Below are 21,838 nucleotides of genomic sequence, written 5' to 3'. Positions count from 1 at the left end.
AAAGAAAGCAACTCATAATAGGAAGATGTCTGGTTCAGGAAAAAAGAAAGGATGCTTTTTTCCATCAACGCCTGCTACTAAGATTTAGCAATTAAAGGGAGACATTACTGCTCATCACTATATCTGTTGTAGCTCTATGCGTTCCTGTACTCCCACATCAGAGTAGAAATAGCCCCTTGTGAGGCCCCATTTCATTTTAATTTGGTTTTGCTTGTATAAGTTTTCTCTTTTTATCATTCATATGTTTCCACAGTTCTTTTTTGGTTAGTTTATTTAGTCCTTAGATCAGTGATGGCGAACCTTTTGAGATCGGCATGTCAGCATTTTGAAAAACCCTAACTTAACTCTGGTGCTGTGTCACATACAGAAATTTTTTGATATTTGAAAACATAGTAAAACAAAGACATATTTTTGATATTTATTTTATATATTTAAATGCCATTTAACAAAGAAAAATCAACCAAAAACATGAGTTCGAGTGTCACCTCTGACACGTGTGTCATAGGTTCGCCATCACTGCCTTAGATAGTGCATTTAACACAACGTGCATGCTCTGTCTGGCTTTATTCTTAGCACTTTACAGATATTCACCATTATGCCTTATTTTGAATAATGCTACTGGACAGCATCTCATTCTTATTATGGTACCAACACTGTGTGGTTCCAGCAATAACTTCTGTGATAGATCCTTATTTACTAAGGACATTATCAGGTACATAAAGAAGAGAAGCAGAATATGAGATAGAAAATAATAAGGGTGTTTTCTAGTTGTTCAGTGAATAATACCTACCTCTGTAAGACTGGAGTCGCTCAAGGGATTAGGCAGACACAGCAAGCAAGAGGGGAGTTTATTAGAGGGAATGGGGGGATGGAGCCATTCGGGGAAGATTATGTGCCAAAACCACAAGGGGTGGAGGCTGGGGGATGTAAGTGTTCTAGTCTGATTAGATGGAGTTCGTTGTCCTTCAACCTGATTAGTGCTGGCTGTTGAGGCTGTGGGCTGTAAGTGGCCATTGTTATTGTTGGCCTGCTGTCTTGCCTTCAGTGCAGCTGCCTCCTGTTGAGCAGGATAGGGTGACTACAGGCTGTTCCACAAAATTAGGCTGGGGTCACTTTCTCGCTCAGGACTTTCTAGTCTGCCAGTGTCAAATGTCCTCTGCTGGCCTGTCAACCTCTACTTTGCCTGTGATGTATATAAGGCACTGATGAAGATAATCTGTACTAATAAAAGGGTAATATGCTAATTAGGGTGGACATCTTCTGGATATCCTTCTGGACATCCGTCCTTCCTGTCAAAGTGGGGCCGGAGGGAAGCCCCCGGGTCTTGCGAGCCTGCCGTCATGGCCAGAGAAAAACTGCCCAGGTCCCAGGGTGAGCTGCTCCCACATCTACAGTGCCCTGGACCAGAGATCAACCTGGCCAAGTTCACCCACGGCAAGTGCTCCACCTCATTGTGACTGACCTGATGGCCCAGGGCATGGACATCCCGCTGCTGAACAACATCATCAACTTCAACTTCCCAGCTGAGGGCAAGCTCTTCTTGCACCACATGGGTTGTGTGGTCGGGCTGGCCAAAGTGGCACAGCCTACTCCTTGTTGCCCCAGATGAGGTCTCCAACCTGCTGGACCTGCACCTGTTTCTGGGCCATACCCTCACTTTCACCCCCCCCCTTCCCCCACAAGGAGCCCTAGGTGCGGTGGGCGTGGATGGCGTGCTGGGCCGAGTGCCACAGAGTGTGGTGGATGACGAGGACTGCAGCCTGTGGAACACTCTGGAGGCGTCACTGCAGCTGCAAAGCCTGGGCTGTATGGCTGACAATGCCCAGCAGCAGTATGTGCGCTGGTGGCCTGTGCCCTCACCAGAGTCCATCCAAATGGGCCAAGGAGCTGGACCTCACTGGGCTGGGCTTCAATGAGGAGGAGCTTCAGCAGCTGAGGCTGGTGGACAGCATTAAGCAGCACTGCTCACGAGCAACCATCTTTGAGATCAATGCCTCCAGCCAGGACCTGAGCAGCCAGGTGATGCAGCCAAGCAGCAGAAAGACTGCAAGGTCATTGCCAGATTCCAGCAGGGCTGGGCAGGAGCGGCAGGAAGGCAACAGGCAGAGCAGCCTGGGAAAGAAGAGGAGGAGGGGGAGGAGGAAGAGGAAGAGGAGGAGGAGGAGAAGGAGGAGGAGGAGGAGGAAGAGGAGGAGGAGGAGGAGGGGGAGGAGGAGGAGGGAGAAAGCATGGAGGACATCTTCACAAATGCTGTGGGATTGAAACGGCAGCAGCTAGGACCTGAGTGGGGAGCCAAGAAGTGGAAGGAGGAGGCCCGGCTGCTGGACAACGATTTCTATGTCTCCTATTGGCCCAAGGACTTCGACAGTGAACGGGGCCTGAGCGTTGGTGTGGACAGGGGTGCCTTTGAGCAGCAGGTGGCTGGCACTGTCCTGGACCTGATGGAGGATGAGGCCCAGAACCTGACCAGGGGCCAGCAGCAGCTCAAGATGGACCAGAAGAAGAAGTGGTTTCTGGGACAGTCAGGACAGGAGGACAAGAAGATCAAGACAGAAAGTGATCACTAAATCAGCAGCTCCTACAAGTGGGACCTCTACCAGAAGTGGAAGCAGAAACAGAAAATCGCCATATGCTCAACACCTGAGCTCCAGTGGGCTGCCAGCAGTTGGCCATGTCGGAGGCTTTGTTTTGGCAGGATCCAGTCAGGGCATGTGCAGGAGGCAACCAATTGATGTGTCTTTCTCATATCCATGTTTCTCTCTCTGTCTCTCGACTTCCCTTCTACTCTAAAAATCAATGAAAAATGTCCTCAGGTGAGGATTATAAAAAAAAAAATATGCATACATACACACATACAAAAATATATGGATATTGGGGGACTGGAGGGCAGGGCATCCTTCCAGACAAAGCCACGGTGGCAGGGGCCAAGGGAGAGCCAGTTAGGGGTGACTACGTCAGCAGGGGAGGGCAGTTGTGGGTGATCAGGCCACAGGGATCACGTCTAAACTGGCAGTCAGACATCCCCTGAGGGATCCTGGATTGGAGAGGGTACAGGCCTGGCTGAGGGACCCTCCCCCCATGCACGAATTTTGTGCACCAGGCCTCTAGTCTATATATGTAAAAGCCTAAGTGACCATTATGACCGAACAACCGGAATGACCAGAACAACTGGTCAACCAGTCACTATGATATGCACTGACCACCAGGGGGCAGATGCTCGGTGCAGGAGCTTCCCCCTGGTGCTCAGGGTGCTCCCACAGCCAACCATCTGTGGCCCCTCCCCTTGGCTAGCCAACCTCCCGCAGTCCCTCCCCCTTTCTGGCCAGCCCCCTGATAAGCCTCGATTGCCAGCTAGGCCGAGGGATCCCACCCATGCACAAATTCATGCACTCGGCCTCTAGTATTGATAATATTGATGGTTACCATTTATACAATGCTTCATGTTTTAAGAATTTTACATATATTATCTAGGATCCTGACGACAACCCCATGCAATCTAGTTACTATTATCTCCAGTTACAAAAGAGAAAATTGGGGCTCAAAAAGGTTAAGTAACTGGATCTGGGGTTTTAATCCACTAGGGCAGGCTCCAAAGCCTATGCTTCTTCCATTTATACTAGGAAGGATTTGATGGATATAAAAATTGAGGTACCTAGAAAAACCAACATTTATTGAGTGCCAAACCTAAACTTACATTTTCTCAATTAACCTCTTGAGAGCTTATGTGCTAAGCATTGGTGACTTGCCAAGATCACCTCTGTGGGGACAGAGCCAGATGTCTAAATCAGACCTATCTGATTTCAAATCTTGGTAGTGTTTCAACTATGTAAGAGTCTCACAAAGGGAGGTGGTACATAATATGAATTAAGTGATCTATGGAAAACCTTTTATTTAAAAAGTTACACTTTTATTTTAAATGTGCCCAGAGCTATTTTCAAAGTATAGAAAATGGAGTCACGTTTCTCTAGGGTCTGAATTGGATGTGGTGGTGAGTGAACCTGTATTGCTACAGTGACTGGCAGCAGAGCAAGGTTGTTTCCTTTTCTTGGGAGACAATGGCAGGTATGAAATCCATTAAAAAATAAAATTTGAAATGAGGAACTTAGGCTGAAACATGTTGTTTTCCTCTGGGCAGATGCAAAGGTGATTTCCCAGGTCCTTGTCCAGGTGAATTAGAAGAATGAAGCCACAGACAAAAGGTGGTATAGGAAAAGGTAGAAATTTATTGGGAAACAAGCACAGACTCCCACGTGGGGATGGGGAGAGAGACCCACTAAGTGCCTCTTTCTAAGGTTTATAAAGGCTGCAGCTCTTTGTGTCCTGATATCCCCTCTGATTGGCCACTATAGCAGCTTCAGAGCTCAAACCCCATGTGGGGTCCCCCTCCTTTTCTCCCTTGTTTTTCTATTCCCTATGGCTTTCCCCTTTATTTTGTGAATGACTGTATTCCTCTCCCTTTCTTCTGTGAATGAGTGTCTTCCTCTCCTTTTAGTCTGTGAATGAGTGTCTTCCTCTGCCTTTATTCTGTGAATGATTGCCTTCCTCTCCCTTTATTCTGTGAATGATTGTCTTCCTCTCCCTTTATTGTGTAAATGAGTGTCTTTTGCTCCCTTTCTTCTGTGAATATATGCCTTTTGGCAGCTCCCAGCCCCGTAACTTTGCAGCCATGCAGTTCTCCCCCATGAACCCCCTAATACCTAAAACTCCATAAACCTGCCTGTTTTATCCCTTAAAACTCCTTTCAAATTCAACTGTGTAAATTTGAAGACCTAATTGGCTTTATCCACTGGTTCTGGAATCAAGAAGCATCCTATCTGGGAAAGAAGTTAGTAAGGAGCTCTGAGGATCTATACAAAATGGAAGACTTTTCTATGCAGAAATGGGAGAGGGACTAACAAAGAGAGGATTATTTCAGGCAAGATCATCTTCCCTTAGGGCAAGACTAGAGTCTCTCAGGAAGATTACCTCACTAGTGCTGACCAGGAAATTCCAAGTTGACTGGTTAAGAGTACATTCTTGGGAAAGGCTGAGACTGCTCTGAGGTTAGGTACTAAGTCTGGGTTTGATGACATGAGCTTAAAACAAATGACTCCATTTTGAGCTTAAATATGGCTCTTTTTCAACAAAGGCATAATTTTTCTCATTCCTCCTTCTTTTCTCTTTCCCTTTCTCCTTTCCCCCATGACTGGTATCCTCATCTTCCTTAGACTGTTCTTACATTCAGGGTGACTTCATTTCATCTGCCTAAAAATGTTGGCCAAGATCAGGAAAGAGGATGAAGCACAAAGTGTCACTTGTTCTGGAGCTTTCTGCAACCTCTTTCTCCTTCCCTTTGGCCATCCCCAGCAATGTATCTATACATACAAAAGCCCAGCAACTGGAATGGCGGAATGACCAGGATTACTGGTGGCTATGACGTGCACTGCAGCAGCCAACCAGCCTGATCCAGGCCCCAAACGGCCCCCAATGCCCTGATCAGGGGTGTGGCCAGCTGGCCAACCTCTCATGGCCCCTCCCCCTGGCCGGCCCCACCCCTGATCGCTCCCCCCACCTTTATTAGGGATGGGGCCAGCTGGCCAACTGCCCTTGGCCCCTACCCCCACTGGCCCGGCTCAGTGGGCCTCCATTGGTGTGGGTTAGCTGGACCCCACCTATGCACGAATTCATGCACTGGGCCTCTAGTTTTCAGATAATTTCTATGCCGTGGAAGTAATACCATTGTAATTAGCTACTTGTTGATAATAGGAAAGGAGCAAAAGGAAGGTCAGACATTATAGGCATGCCATCTGAATAGCTTCATCAGGTAACTGCAACTTTACACTCCTCAGGGAACCACCAATCTATTCCTGTAGGTCACTGGGGGAAGGGACTAGACAAAGGGAAGATGGATACATGCACATTAAAGTTGGGGTAAAGTAGGGAAGGTGTCTGTCAGTCAAACTTGGGAACAGAGATCATTAGCTAGAAGGGACAAGGCCATTGCAACCCCATTAAAATTTGGGGATACATAATCCCAAAGTGAAGGAATTATCTCTCTCTTGATTCTTGGCACTCTTGGCTCTCTTGTGGCTCCCTTGCATTCACCCATGTTCCTTCCACAGCCATGTGACCCTGCTGATCCCACACAAAATGGACTGATGGACTACAGTGTGGAGCACAAACTAAGCTAGGTTGAGGCTGAATTGGACTGTGGCCCAATATGGAACCAAAACTCTGGGTAACTGCTTTAATCTTAAAGCAAAATGGGACTTCTTTTTTGGTGGGACAAAGAGAAATGGGGTCTTGAAAACTCCAGGGTTTAATTCCACAGGAACAAAGCTTTCTAAAAGAGCTCATCCTCCCATGTGAATCTCAGAAAATTCCTTTTCTCATGACATTGCATTGGCAACAGGTGGGGACGTGGAGAGCTCCCCACCAATAACAGAAGACTATTGCAGTTTGGGTGTGTTTTTGCTGAGGCAATAACAAAGTAACCTCACTTAAAAAAAAAAAGACAGATTACATATCCAAAAAACTTTCAAAGTAAATGGGCTTCTGAAGAGATCTATGGCAAATAAAAAACAAATGTCAATTCAGAATTAGAGCTGGAAACAGGTATGCAAATTAAAGATGCCTCCCAGCACTTTCTTGGCAGATAACAAAATGTCTGGGTGATTGTTGGCAACAGAGGAAGGTGAATTTTTATGTAAAGTTGAACCATTTCTGACAAAGTTCTCAATCAGTTTTGTTCCAACAAACTTTCCAGCAGCATCAAGTATGGATTTGCGTAGCTCTTTTTTCTTCCTAGGTACATCTGGAAAAAAAAAAAAAAAAAAAAAAAAAAAAAAAAAAAAAAAAAAAAACAACCTAGAAGACACCACTTTTGTAAGGGCATTTTTTTTCATCTGAAAAAAAAAAAAAAATAGCTGAATGTGTCAAGACCAGTCTGCCCTTGGCAAAATTGTGAAGCTGCAAGGTTAATCTTGAGAAGGTGACCTCCCATTCACCTCACTGAGCAGGACCTTTCTCAGTCCATAAGAACAAAAAACTGACAAGTTCAGTCACATTATGGCATGAACCGCTTAATGTGTTAATTCTCCTTTGGGATTTGCATTCGAATAGGAAAACCTACTTCCAAAAGTAGTGTTTAACACAAAAATTTGACTGTGATCAGGATCTCAATCACTTACAACAAGCATCTCAAATTCAAAGGCTAACACAGGCCAAATAAACAAGGTTTAAGTTTATGTGGGCTGCTAAAAAACAAAAGCTTCCATTTTCATAGAAACGTAGGTTTATTTTGATAGAGGCATGCTGAATACAAAGGGCTGAAATAAATGAGTCATAGTTAACATAAAATAATAGAACATTTTAATAAAAATTAATATTTTTTCTTGAACATTAACTTACCAGACACTGAATAACTACACAAATTAATAAGCGTAACGGAAATAAACCTATTTTTCTTGTTCTCCGAAAGCGAAATATTTCCTGTTGGGCACACCAAACCAGTCCAAGATTGCTGAGTGGCAATTGGCTGCTAAAATATTCACTGCTAGTATTAGTGGAGAGAAATGGTGCACCTGTGCGTAAGGCGAGGAAGGGAAATGAATGCAACACAATTATAGTAATCAGTCATTAGTGAATGTTGTAGCTATGTATAACAGGATATTGTAAAAATTAAGCTACACAATTTTTATTAAAACGTTTCCTACATACTGTTATTTTGGCTGGGCCTCAAAAATACTTGTTGTGGGCCCCAAGTTTTACATGTTTGACTTACAAGGAAAAGTAAGTGTGTGTGTGTGTGTGTGTGTGTGTGTGTGTGTGTGTGTGTATGTGTTGAAGGGATGGTAGAAGTGATGGATAAGTATTTTTGAATGAGAAGACCCTGCAGTTTTCTCATAACACATAAATGTGGCCCTGGCAATTTTTATTGTGGAAGTGGTTTGCTCTTATTGAGGATAACCACAATGCTGAATTATTGTGGTTATGTTACAGAATGCCCACTCTATTCAAGATCCACTTCAGAGATATACCAGACAGAAAAAAATGCCCCAGGCTTCACAGAATGATAACAACAATTAACACTTATTAAGACCTTATTATGACAGGTATTATTCTAATAAGATTAAATATTTTAACCAATTTAAGCTTCACAACAGTCATGTAAGTAGGAATTATTACAGTATTTTATGTTGCCTGTGAATGTGATAATTCTGTTTCTCTTCTTCTATAATACAAGGCTGGGATTTGTAAAGGTAGGAAATAGTGAAGACAGATGGTACAACTGTTGCAAGTACAAGAAACTGTTATACCAGCCAGGAAGTAGTAAGTGCCATAAGAAGAGTATAATTGGTACTAGAGGGCTTTGAAGGCTAGAGAGTTTACGTGAAAATAGGAGATGGAGAAAAATTTCATGAAATAGATGGTATTTAAGCTGGTGGACTGCATGACTGGGTCACACTTCACAAGCATGATGTAATTAGGGACAGTGAGAATAGAAGAGAGGTGATAAGGTTGACAGATTCATTAGAGATCATAAACTATTGTTATTTTGCAAGTGTCTGGGCATAGAAGTGATGGAGAAGTTGGAACCAAAAATGACTCACAGATTTTAGATTTGATTGACCATTAATAGAAACAGAAAAATCAGTAGGAAAAGTGATTTTTGAAGAGGGGACACTAAATCCAGTAAATAGTGCAGGCTTGACATCTCAGGAAAACTTTCTATAAAGAGATGTAAAGCTAGTACCCAGGGGAAAAGGTGCAGTTAGGCATAGGGATATGGGGGACATAGTCATAGGAATAGATGGGATTCTCAAGATGAGGGTAAGGGCTGGACTTAGGTGGGGGGAGAGGGAAAGTGTCAGGGGAAGAACAAGAGTAAACAACCAAATCTTGGCAAGCATTTTAAACTGTAGTTGTTGTTTTTTTAATAATAAATCTAGCAGGTTTCTCATGTGTTACCCTTTGGAGATCTATTACATGAATGATCTCATGTGAAAGGACAGAACAGGACTGATAGCTGTGTCCTTAACCCCTCTTCCAAGAAAAAGCCGCAGAATGTATCAGTTACTCAGCCTGCCCTTATCTCGGCCAATGGGAAAGTGGGTGAAACTAGCCCAAGGCCAAGAGAATGCTAGCCACCCCCCTGTCTTTGTGTAACCAGACCCTAGCTGCACCCTGGCCTTGTGTCACTAGCCCCCGGCCCTCACTCAGCCAACCGGAATCGGCCAAATCAGTGGTCAGAGTGTGCCCCCACCCCCCAACCCCAAGCCCTATAAATTCTTTGTTCTCTTGGGACTTGGGGCTCTCTCTTGCATCCAGTAATGGAGGCAGGGGTGGGGGGGGACCAAGTTCCGGGCTTGAATAAAAGACTCTATGCTTTTGCATTGAACTCGGCTCCCTAGTGGTCTGTCTTGGGGGATTTTGAAATCTGGACATAACACATGTACTCCCAGAATTCTTCTCTGACACAGAATTGCTTGAATTTTATAGGTGTAGCTAATAAGGTGCTCTGTGACTCCCAGCCTCAATTTAGTCATTTCACTACCCACACTCCAAACTAGCTGCTTTTTATATCCTAGCAACTCTTATAAAACCTGACACTTGAATCTGACTTTCAGAAGCTACATGGAAACCCATCAGTATGACTTTTTGAATGAGGACATTAACCCAAGACAGAACACCTAGGTATTATACCCAGCTTAGTCATACACCATCATTTATGTCTTAAAGAATTATTTATTGAAAACAAATTGAGGACCAAAACTTGGATTCAAACAAAAAAGATATGAACTTTAAAATTTTTGGTTTCTGGGTTTTAATAGAATGCAGAATTATTACCTCAGAGTTACGCATTTGGAGTTGAGGTAGTCATATCTTCTCTACTTCATCAAGAAAAGAGGGCCCTATGCTATTGGTAGCTCTACAATAAAAGTCACTTTGCATTTTACACAGTAGAATCAGAGCTGGCCTTTGAAAATGATGTAAAATGTAAATGGCTGCACAGCACTCTCCCCCTTTTTAGTAGAATTACTTTTATCCTTTGTTCTTAGCACTTGCTTGCCCAGTATCCCATATTGCAGCCCTTGAAAGTGTTGCCTCACCCTGAACTCTGAAGGAAATGAAGGTATATATTTCTTTGCTGTGTAAATTAGAAAGAAGCAGAATAGGGTATTTCAAGGTTAGCTCTTCTATTAGAGCTAAAGGACATTTTGCTTAGTTTTTAGTTAAATTTACCCGCAGTTTTTGAAAGCAGAGCAATTATCACTTGAGGGTATGCTGTACCTAACAGGAAAGGCAGTTTTAACATGGTAAGCAATTCTTAGTTGACATGGAAGAAGCAGGCCAATAAAAAAGACAAAGGAAGAAAAGAAAATTAGTTTGAAAATGCCAGTATCTTAATTAAAATAAAATCCACTAAGTTGTCAAGTATACAGTAAAATTGCCTATTTATTTGGTGATTATGTTGTTTATCCTTCTAGTTACATAAATTATCACGATGTGGTCCCACTTTATATTGACAGTATGGTTTGTGGTAGATGTCTATGTGCCCAAATTTAGCCTTTGATAATTAATGAAGCCCTAGTTGGACCTTGTTCAAGGCAGGAATTCTCTCAGAGAAACCAAGGGAAGTATACGCTATTTGAATCCTAGGATTAAACAATTCTATACTTGATAAGTTTCTTAACATAATTTATAGGATGATTAAAGTAACTTAAATACCATTTGAAATGTGAAACAAGAAATATTAAATGTTTACTGGCTGTGTTATCATAAAATGTTCTCATGCCCAGAATAGAAAAACATTTATTTGGTATAGAAAAGGGTATGTAAAACATGGATTGTGAATATAAATATCAACATTGGTATAAGATAAAGGGTGAATAAAAGGAATAAGTTTTTCAATTGTAGAAGTGCAACTATTTTGATTTTGAATCATATTATAATTTCTTCATTTTACCATTAATTTACCAAAACTATGAATTATTTCCATATTTTTTCTATAATTACTCACAAACTTAATGTGAAATATTAAGGGCATTGCTCTTAAAACTTATGTTACATATGGATAGGGTAAAATGGTCTACTTCAACCAAAGAATAAATTATATAATTATTTACTTTCAACAACTCAAAATTTGACTTTACTTGTTGGGAGTGAAGGTAGGAAAATGGGGACAAAAATGACGTCTGGACATGTTGTTTCTATATTTCTTTTTTACCTTTTGTTTAAAAAGCATGCCACCCTGTAAGCATTCAATAAGTGTTAGTTGAATGAACAAATAAATGGTAATAATAAGTCAATGATTTTCAATAGCTTTCCCACTCCCAAACCCTAAGTGATATTCTTAACCCCATCAGTAACAGTGGGTTGAAAGAAATTCTCAACTAGAGAGTGAGGTATATCCTGAGAGAGGGAGGTCAGTATTTAGGTTGGAACATGTAGGGGGTTGGGCAGTGTGCAATTGTAGAAGCCACCCAGGTCATTCATGGACCCACTGGGGTTAAAAAAAATTCTATGGTTTAGACAATTCTCTATGACAAATCACAAAGGAAGCTAGTATTTCCTGTGTTTTTAGAATCCATATTATTTTCACATAAGGAAAGAGGCATTATCATAATGATTTGAATTACTGTAGGACTGTGATTTTTTTTACTTTTTAATTTTGTTTTATTGCTTAAAATATTACAAAGAGTAGTACATATGTCTCCTTTTTTTTTTTATTGTAATTTGATATCTATCCAGAATTGATGCAATACAGGGTTGGCAGAATATGCAGTGAGTTTAGATATCCTAGATAACCAAACCAATAATTTATCTAAAATATTACTTGCTCTCAATTTTTTAATTCATGCAAAGCATATGAAAGTGTGTGTGTGTGTGTGTGTGTGTGTGTGTGCGCGCGCGCGCGCGCGTGTGTTCATCTGAATTCTCTTGATATTCTCAGAGGTTTGCAAGTCAGCCTCAAGCCTGTGATCCAGGTCTTAATCATTATGTCAGGAATAAGAAAAAATATGAACAAGTAATCAGGTGAGAGATAGGGAGCCACCTAAGGCCAAAGCCAGGAGTCGCTTACTAAGTACTCAGAGCTGAAGTCTACCACACAACCTAAGAGACAGTGGGATAAGAAGGCCCAAGGTCAGCTGAGCACAGCAATGCAGAAGATTGATGCCTATTTCTCTGTGAAAATTTAAGAGTATAACTAATCTTGGGGTGATGAAAAAGTGGTCACAAGACGGGATGAATTATGTCTAGTAATGAAACCTTATGAGTTGATGCTTGTTTTTGTGGTTATAGATTTTAATTATTCAACAAAAACAAAAGCTTTTTATTTCTTCTTGTTTTATTCATTGAATTTTTAAGCCTAAGGCATTATCCAAGTAAAAATCAAAGATTGGCTTCTCCACCTTAACAGTGGGCTGAGAAAGAAGTAAAAATGAGCTAGAAGCATCCATATACCTTAATTCAAAGGCAGAGATGGCTGTCTGCCACAATTTTAAGTAAACAGCTGTGTACTGCTTTGGGCTATTGCTGCTCCCTGGTGCTGGGTTTATGCAATTCAATCACCTACAAATGCTTTATAGATTTCCCTCCAAGTTTTGTTTTGTTTTCTATAGATTTTCACAAGTGCAGCACCTTAAGCATACACAGATTTTGCACATATTCATAGAGGGTCTGTTTTTATGAATTACTGTAAAGAATCAGAAGGTTTTAAAACTTTCTCATTGATGAGTCCTTGGCAGACTGATCAATTGACTGACCTTTAAATAAGAGGATGAGGTCCAAGAAGTCAAACTATCTTGTCCATTCTTTTTTTGTGAGCAATGGCCTCCTTATATCAGGGAAGAAATGACTCGTCACACATCCCCAATGAGTCAGGCAATGGCTGAGGGGTGCAAAGATTATTTGGGTATTGGATAAACTGTATTTTTAGATGCTGGGGATAGATTCCTGGTTTGAGGAATCATGACCTATGAGGAGAAGCTGTGGACTATAATGTCTAATGTTGTGTGAATAAGACTGCTAAATAACAGCTAATACTTTTGAATGCTTGTATTATTTAAATTTATCTTTGCAATATAGATTATTATTGTTTCCCTTTTTCAAGCTAAGAAACTGAACCTTCAAATTTTTAAATAACAGTTTCCTTACAGAGACATTTAGTAACAAAACCAGGTTTGTCAATTTGAGTTTGTCCAACTCCAAATCCAGCATTATTACCTATTATACTGAAGTTTTTCTTATGCATCACAAGAAGAATAAGGCCAAAGTTACCCTGATGTTTTAGAGGCGAGCTAGTTCTCCTTCCATGGCTTTCTGACATCTGTTGGTGGTTGGATAAAGCATAGGAAACAAAGAAAGTTGGCAAAGACTTTCACACCAAGAACAAAAGGCCGTACCTTCAATGAGATGATTGTACCCTGAGTATTGCATGTGAATCTATATACTAAGCTATTGCTTCTGTCCTGAACAGCAATGACTACTGGGACCTTTTTTTTTTTTTTTTTTTTTTTTACAATCTTCAGTATGTGGCTGTGCTGATGAATTAGTGTTGATGTATTTCCAAAAACCATCTGTGATAGACTTATGCAATTTTTTTGTATGCAGCCAGTATCCAATCAATCAGTGAGTCCATGATGAATCATGAAATACATTTGTTGACAAAATCTTGTGTTCAGTGCAAATCAATCCAACTGTACTACCACTGTTCCAATTGCCAACCATGAAATATTACTCTGAAACATGGAATTTATTGTTGGAAAGAGCCACTATCAATCTATTCTGCTGCCTTTCAGTAGGTGCATCTTGCTATTTAGCAAGCATATCCAAGTTTATTGATTCCAACTGTATATCCATCTTAGCCTTAAACTCATTTATACTGCCTACTCTGACTATATATGTACAATGCTGTTCCCAGTTCCAATATCTTTCTTAGAGAAGGAAACTTTTCTAAATTGAAATATAACCTTCACTTCTCCTTTCATGACACCCAGACCTATCCTTTTCATATATTTATTTTTTAAAAAAGAATATAAACTCAGATTCTGGTACTAGATCTTTTTGTGAATTTAAACTTTGCAAAGGGAGAGATTTTAGCTAAAAGCATAAAAACATCATATGCTCAAAAAAAAAAAGAGCTCTTACTATAAGAACTATTTGAACTCAGGGCTTGCTTTGATGACAATAATTAAATTGAGGAAGAACTAATCACTTGTATATTTTCAACTCAACCAAATATATATTTTTCAAAAATAGTTGATTAGCTAGGAAAGTAAAAATATTCCCCTGTATGTGAGAAAACCTATTGTGGTTTTGCCTCCTTTGTAAAATATGAGTTCAATGAACAGTCATATCTGACAAGGAGAGGAAGTGGATCAATGATTGGTGCTCTATAACTAAGAATATTTGAGTACAATTTCAGGTGATAAAATGATATCATATATAACATGCATGAATATAACTCAAAATGGGACTGTAAAAGAGTGCACATAATGGAAATAATGCTAATAATAATTTCATTTTTTTTTTTTTTGTAGAAGCTGCAGAAAGCATGAAAGATCTTATAGTGACTCTGGAGCATTATTTTGCACTCCAGTGATTATTGTGGCAGATAATTGAGACGCTTTTAAAATCATTTTGCTTCTGCTTTGCAGTTAATTTCACTAATTTTTGCTGACACTTTGTTTACAAAACCAATCCAGCATTAGAATATGTAAAATACTTGATGAGTTAGTTTTCTTGAGACTGACGAGGGCACAGACACTAATTTTCATGTTATCTGTCTCTGTTAGAGCTGTAAGAGATTGGTCATGGAGACACAGCTTTGCCACACAGACTTACCTATTGATGAGAAATATTATTTTACATTGCAAAATCTGCGTTGAGTGTTTTACAACTGGAGATTATATAAATAGCAGGGCAATATGAGAGATGCAACTAAAGTGCTCCTTTGCATCTATAATAATGTCAACAATAAATGTAAAGTGAAAAAAAATTGTTGAATTTTGTTGAAGTCATAAATTTAACAAATATTAGTGAAATAATTTGAATTGAAATAGCTTACTTGGTACACAAAGAGCATGAAGAGTTATTTATATGTGATTATATTCACACAACTACCAAATCCAGACTGGATTGTCCACCTGTGCTTCTTTTGCCATCACTTGAAATAAAGAACACCCTAATAGGAGCACATTCTTGTCTCCCAAGCAACACCTATTAAAAATGTGCTAGTCCTGTCCTGGCAGGTGTGGCTCAGTTGGTTGAGCATTGTCCTGTGCACCAAAATGTCCCTGGTTCAATTCCTGGTCTAGGCACAGGCCCAGGTTTCAGGTTCAGTCTCTGGTCAGGGTGCCTGTGGGAGGCAACCAATCAATGTCTCTCTCTCACATCAATGTTTCTCTCTCTCCCTCTTCCTCTCCCTTCCTCTCTTTCTGAAGTCAATAAAAATATATCTTTTAAATGTGCTAGTCCTGCTGATTGCACAAATATCTTGATCTAGGTTGAAAATCTTGGAGTCTTCATTTAACATCCAACTTTATTGTCTATTTCTATTCACTAAATCCACCTTCCACTCCTCAACATGTATCCTCTTCTATCCTAATTTGACAGCTGAATCCCTAAATATTCTTCATTTCTCAGCTCAAAATTTACTTATCCTGAGCTTTTTTGATGTTCTCCATGACCATCTCTTCTTTGCTCTCCCATAGTACCTTCAGCATACCTGGATCATAGTACTGTAGTCACTCTGGTATCCCAGCAATGGGTCTGTTAAAAAAATTTGCTCAGAAGTGCTTGTTACATGATTAAATGTGTTAGCCTTGCCATTTTCCTACATTATAATATAAGTAAAAACCTTATTGTCTTTAATATTTCCTATAGCACTGGGCACACAGTGGATGCTTACTGAATATTTGATTTTTTTAAACACCATAATTGTAATGATACCTTTACTTAGATTCTAGACTTCTGTATATTAAGTTATGTGTGTTAAAATATAACTTAATAAAAAGACTAATCACAGTGTAAGAATAGATGTTTGGTAGCCAGTGTTTTTATTTTGTCAAGAGTATAGATTGGATAAATGACAGTGGGAAATTGATACAAGTGGTGAAGGAATTTTGACTATTGTTAGACAAAAATACTATGCCCTGAATTCTGTGGAAAACAACCTTCATATTGAATGACTGGATCTGCAATGATGGTCATGGTCATGGTGAAATTTTGTTTTGTTTTGTTTTGTTAATGTTCACCTGTGGAAGGGAGAGGGGGAAGAGGGTAGGAGAGGGGAGAGAGAAAGAGAGAGAGAGAGAGAGAGAGAGAGAGAGAGAGAGAGAGAGAGAGAGGAGTGAGAGAGACATTGAGTGATTGTCTCCTGCACACTCCCTGGTGGTCAGGGGAGTGAACCCACAACCCAGGCACATGCCCTTGACCAGGAATTGAACCCGCGACTCTTCTGTGCACAGGCAGACACTCTAATTCTTGAGCCACATCAGCCAGGGCTGTGGTGAAATTTTTAACAGATAGTGCATAGCATGCCAGAAGGCAGTTCATCCTGCACATCTTTAAACATCTGGCAAGGTGTATATCTACTGAATCACTCTTAAGAATACTGTGGATACAAATTTTCACAGTTCATTATCAGTATTATGGCTTTTGAGTAACAGCTCTGTGTATATTTTTCATCATTCAATCAAAGCCAATGAACATCTCAGACATTTTAAATCTTAGAACAAATGTGCTTGGTGTTGTCTAAAGCAGGATGGTTCTACATGAAATTTTGTTTCCATTGCTTGTGTAGAAAGTGACTGCTCATGCTATGTTTATTAAACTGACATTGGTGGGATCCAGTCTAAGCAAAGCAGTGAACCACTGGAGAGGTAATGTTAGGTTTATTAAGATAGTCTGAAATGGCAGCCTGGAGGCTTATTGTTGAATAAGTGTTGAGTAAGACTCCCTCCACGTTCTGCGTGGAGCAGGGTTCGGTATCTGAAAGAGGAGCCGCACAACAAATGAGAGAAAAAGACAGGAGATAATTTTGCAATATTGGGGGACCAGGCGGCAAGTCCCGAAGGACTTCCCCTGTGCTCAGGCCTCACCAAGCTTTTATTGATCTGGGATGCACCCATAGCATAGCCCTTAGGCAGGTGACCCCCTAGTAACAAGCAGACTAGCCCATCAGTAAGGATTTACATAATAATAAATGGGGGAGTAGTTTCAGCTACCACTGTCTGGACAAACAGAGGTGGCGCCTAGCTCTGAGCTTTGCTAGGGCTTCAAAGGCACCCAGCCTTGGGGGGGGGGGGGGGTTCCGGGGAGTTCTCTGTCTATGCTTATCAGATAGTGAAGGCAATAAACAGTTTCCCACAAATAAGTACCATAAAAGTGTCAATTTAATGTTGCGTGCTGTGTTCCTTTATGTGAAAGGAAGTATTCAGGATAAAGTGATAAAAAGAAGTTATATTCAGTATCTCAGAGTTGACATTGGTGAACTTCATAAACAATGGATTAGCAAATGGTCATGAAATGAAATATTTCCCTACCTGTTATAACCAATAGGGAAATATTCCTTTTAACCTAAACAAAAACAAATGCAATGAAGGAATTAGCTTCCTCTGGCTCTTAAGAGGAATCACAGTCTTGTCGTTTATTGTTGTGACGTGGAATTAATGTGTTAAGCTTGTACATTTTTATGATGGGCAGGATACCTCAGTAAGCTGTACATGTTTCTTAAGCCTCAGTGCATGGGGACAGGATGGCTTTTATAATCCTAATGGTGACATCACTTATTACAGCAATTACAGAGTTTTATCAGACACACTTTTTTTTTAGTTTCTGATATAAACATTTCTCTGGTTCCGGTTATATGATTTTTGCCTTTAAAGACACACATGGGTGCACAAGTGTTTGTGTATATACACTCACATATATATTCACATTATATTTGTTCAAAAGGGAGAAATATCTGGAAACTAACTTATGAAGACCCATTGCCTTATGCAGGGACTTCAGTGTTGCATGTATCGCCCACAAACACAAATGCACTGCATTACAGGGCACACAATGAGTATAATAACAATACATTTTGCAATGAAAATAGTACATATATGGGCATCTTCAATTATGAATAAATTTCATGCTATGAAGAATAGTCCCACTTTCACATTTTCCTCAAAAGTATAGTCCAATAAAATATAGTTTAAAACACTTTCTAGGTAAATAAAACGACATCAGGACATCGTGTCCAGGTCTCTGGAAACAAGGTCAGTCTCTAGTGTGAATACTGTCCTTGTTCTAAATTATCATAGTTTTGATTCATAGAACAATGATTATATACCAGTTTCTATGCTAGGTGCTTAATATGTGATATATAATTCAGTCCTTACCACACCCTGGTATTAGAAATGATTACTTCATTTAACAGATGAATCAACTGAGCAAAAGTTCAGGCTTTTAACTATTACACTATACTTCCCATTTTTTAGAAAATGTATTTGAATAATTTCTATTTCTGTGGGGAGTTTTTGTTTGTTTTTAAATATCTTTTTATTTATTTCAGAGAGGAAGGGAGAGGAAGAGAGAGATAGAAAGAAACATTAACGATGAGAGAGGATCACTGATTGGCTGTCTCCTGCAGGCCCCCCACTAGGGATCCAGCTCACAACCCAGGCATGTGCCCTGACCAGGAATCAAACCGTGACCTCCTGGTTCATAGGTTGAGCCATGCTGTCCAGGCTATTTCTGTGTTATGATATGTTCTCATCTTAAGTAAACATTTTCAAATTATTGGAGAAAAACATTAGGACTTTAATTTTTTCTTACTTCATTCTATTTTTATCCTATTTCTAAAGCCATGGTTTCTAGAGCCTATACTTTCATGTACTTTCACAATAGGCTAATTCCACTGCCACTGTAGATAAATGAGTTGACCTTGTTGATGTTCTTTCCTGTTGCAAGGAATTGAAAGACCAGCTGAGAGCAATTACAAGCAATATTACTACCTTGGCAGGAGCTGTCAAGGCTAACATTCCTGGTTGGATGCAGGATAAGTGTATGTTGCATGACAATCAGAGAAACAGGACATTTCAGATAATTTTTAGAAATGAAAGGCATGAAATTCTAAAAGCTTTTGTTTTCATGAAATCTACACAGTACAAATAAACTGTTTGTGTATGCATGCATATATGTATGTGTATATGTGTATAATCTTCTTAAATCCCAGAATAATGATATCCTTAAGCTCCAAGAGAATATAATAGATCCATTCATTCTAAGCTTAATATAATAAAATTCCATTTATCCAGAATCTGAAATACCAAAGTAGTAAAATAGCCTGAATTTAATTTACAAGCATGTTGCTCAATTTCTGCTTTATTAGGATATATTTTAGATATTCAGTTACATTCTAAAATAAAAAACAACAACTATGCCATTTTAGTTATAAATATATTTTATAATATTAAAATTATTATGTTTATATATTTTCTATGAATTAATGGCATTTTAAAAACTCAGTTAAACAAGAGACTTAACCACATCTGATCCTTGAACAATATGCATTTGAATTTCACATTTGCACATATATTCAGACTAGAGGCCCATTGCAAGAAGAGTCACGTAATAGGCCTTCCTTCCCCTGGCTGCTGGCATCAGTTTTCCTCCGGTACCTGGGACCCAGGCCTTTGCTCCAGCTGCAGGGCTTGGCTTCTCTGCTCAGGCCGTAGCAGTGAGGCTTGGCTTCTCTGCTCCAGCTGCAGCAGGGAAGCCAAGCCTCTTCAGTCATCAGTTGTCTTCAGTCTTCAGTCTGTCTTCAGTCTTCAGTCTTCGCTCTGCGCCTGCATATGCAAATTAACTGCCATATTTGTTGGGTTATTTGCATACTCATCCTGATTGGCTGGTGGGTGTAGCAGAGTGATACCAATTCACATGTTTCTCTTTTATTAGTGTAGATGTTTTTCAATAAATCTACTCCCTATTTCTCTCTGAGTAACACATCCATGGATTCTACCAACCATGAATTGAAAACATTATTTTTGTTCCGCAGTAGAGAATCTGTGGGTGATGAGAGCTAATAGTATGCATTGTTCTATACCATTATATATGCAGGTGCTTGAGCATCTGTGGAATTTAGTATCCACAGGGGGCCTGAAACCAATCCTCCTCAAATACTGAGGGATGACTATAGTTAAGTTTTAAGGGAGTCAAAAATTATACTTGGATTTTTCAATTGTGCTCTTAACCCCGATGTTGTTCAAGGGTCAACTATAATTATAATACTATATTACTCCTTATTTTCAATAAATTCCATTTGTTAATTCCAAAGCAATAGATTTCCTTGATTTCTTTGAAACTGGCTTGTGTAATAAATCTCCTGAAAAAGAAGTGAAATTTTGGCAATTGTCTGGTGAATTACATTCTCTATTGAATAAACAAATATAATAATGGCCATTAAAGCAAATTAATGCTTTATTTTTATACTAGAGGCCCGGTGCACAAAAATTTGTGCACTCAGGGGGGAGGGGGGGTCCCTCAGCCCGGCCTGTGCCCTCTAGAAATCTGGGACCCCTCGGGAGATAACGACCTGCTGGCTTAGGCCTGCTCCTGGGTGGCAGAGGGCAGGCCCAATCCCTAGGTGCAGCCCCTGGTCGGGCTCAGAGCAGGGCCGATTGGGGAGTTGGGGAGCCGCCCCCTGTCATGCACAGAGCAGGGCGGATTGGGGGGTTGTGATGCCACCCTCAGTCATGCTAGGGGTAGGGCCAATTGGGGAGTTGGGGCACCACCCCCTGTCACACTCAAGGCAGGGTCGATGGGGAGGTTGCGGCGCCAACCCCTGTCACGCACAGAGCAGGGCCAATCAGGGGGTTGGGGCACTGCCCCTTGTCATGCACACAGCAGGGCCCATCAGGGGGGTTGGGGCTCCGTACTGTCATGCACAGAGCAGGGCCCATGAGGGGGTTGGGGAGCTCCCCCCTGTCATGCACAGAGTAGGGCCGATAAGGGAGTTGGGGCACCGCCCCCTGTCACCCACAGAACAGGGCCGATCAGCGGATTGGGGCACTGCCCTCTATCACCCACAGAGCAGGGCCAATCAGGGGGTTGGGGCACCACCACTCTCACGCTCAGGGCAGGGCCGATGGGGAGGTTATGGCTCTACCCCGTCACACAGAGCACGGCCTGTGGGGGGGGGGGCGATTGGGGTGCAGCACCCTGTCACACACAGAGCCGCAGGGAGATCAGGGGGTTTGGGCGCTGCCCCCTGTCATGCTGATCCCAGTGCCGGGAGGCCTCACGGCTCCGCTGATCCTGGTGCCGGGAGGCATATTACCCTTTTATTATATTGAATAGAGGCCTGGTTCATGGGTGGGGGCCGGCTGGTTTGCCCTGAAGGGTGTCCTGGATCAGGGTGGGGGTCCCCACTGGGGTGCCTGGCCAGTCTGGGTGAGGGGCTGAGGGCTGTTTACAGGCTGGGGGTGACTGAAGCTCCCAACCGCTCCTTTTTTCCTTTTTTTTTAAATTCTGGGCCAGCTTTAGCTTGAGGCTTGGCTCCAGCTCTTAGGCCTCCCACGGCTGAAAGTAGGTTTCTGGCCTTTGCTTACAATGTTGTGAATCTGCTGGCTGAAGTCTGGCGGTATTTGTTACAATGTTTCTTAAACTGCCCGCTCAGAGGCCTGCAGCCGCAGGCGGGGAACATTGGTTTCCTCCAACGATCCTTGGTCACTGAGGCAAGCAAGCCTCATGTTAGTTTTAAGCTGCCTGGCTGCCGGCCGCCATCTTGGCTGACAGTTAATTTGCATATCTCGCTGATTAGCCAATGAAAAGGGTAGCAGTCGTACGCCAATTACCATGTTTC

The 21,838-nt window shown here is 41.1% G+C and overlaps 1 pseudogene; it reads left to right on the top strand.

The window, feature by feature from the left end:
* The first annotated feature begins 868 nt into the window (after positions 1–868).
* Positions 869–4,711, top strand: LOC118653443 (annotated as a pseudogene).
* The last annotated feature ends 17,127 nt before the right edge of the window (positions 4,712–21,838 follow it).

This window comes from Myotis myotis, unplaced genomic scaffold (genome assembly GCF_014108235.1).
Source record: "Myotis myotis isolate mMyoMyo1 unplaced genomic scaffold, mMyoMyo1.p scaffold_m19_p_4, whole genome shotgun sequence".
Taxonomy (NCBI): domain Eukaryota; kingdom Metazoa; phylum Chordata; class Mammalia; order Chiroptera; family Vespertilionidae; genus Myotis; species Myotis myotis.
The sequence above is the reverse complement of the archived record's forward strand: the minus strand, read 5'-3'. Positions and strand labels throughout refer to the sequence as shown.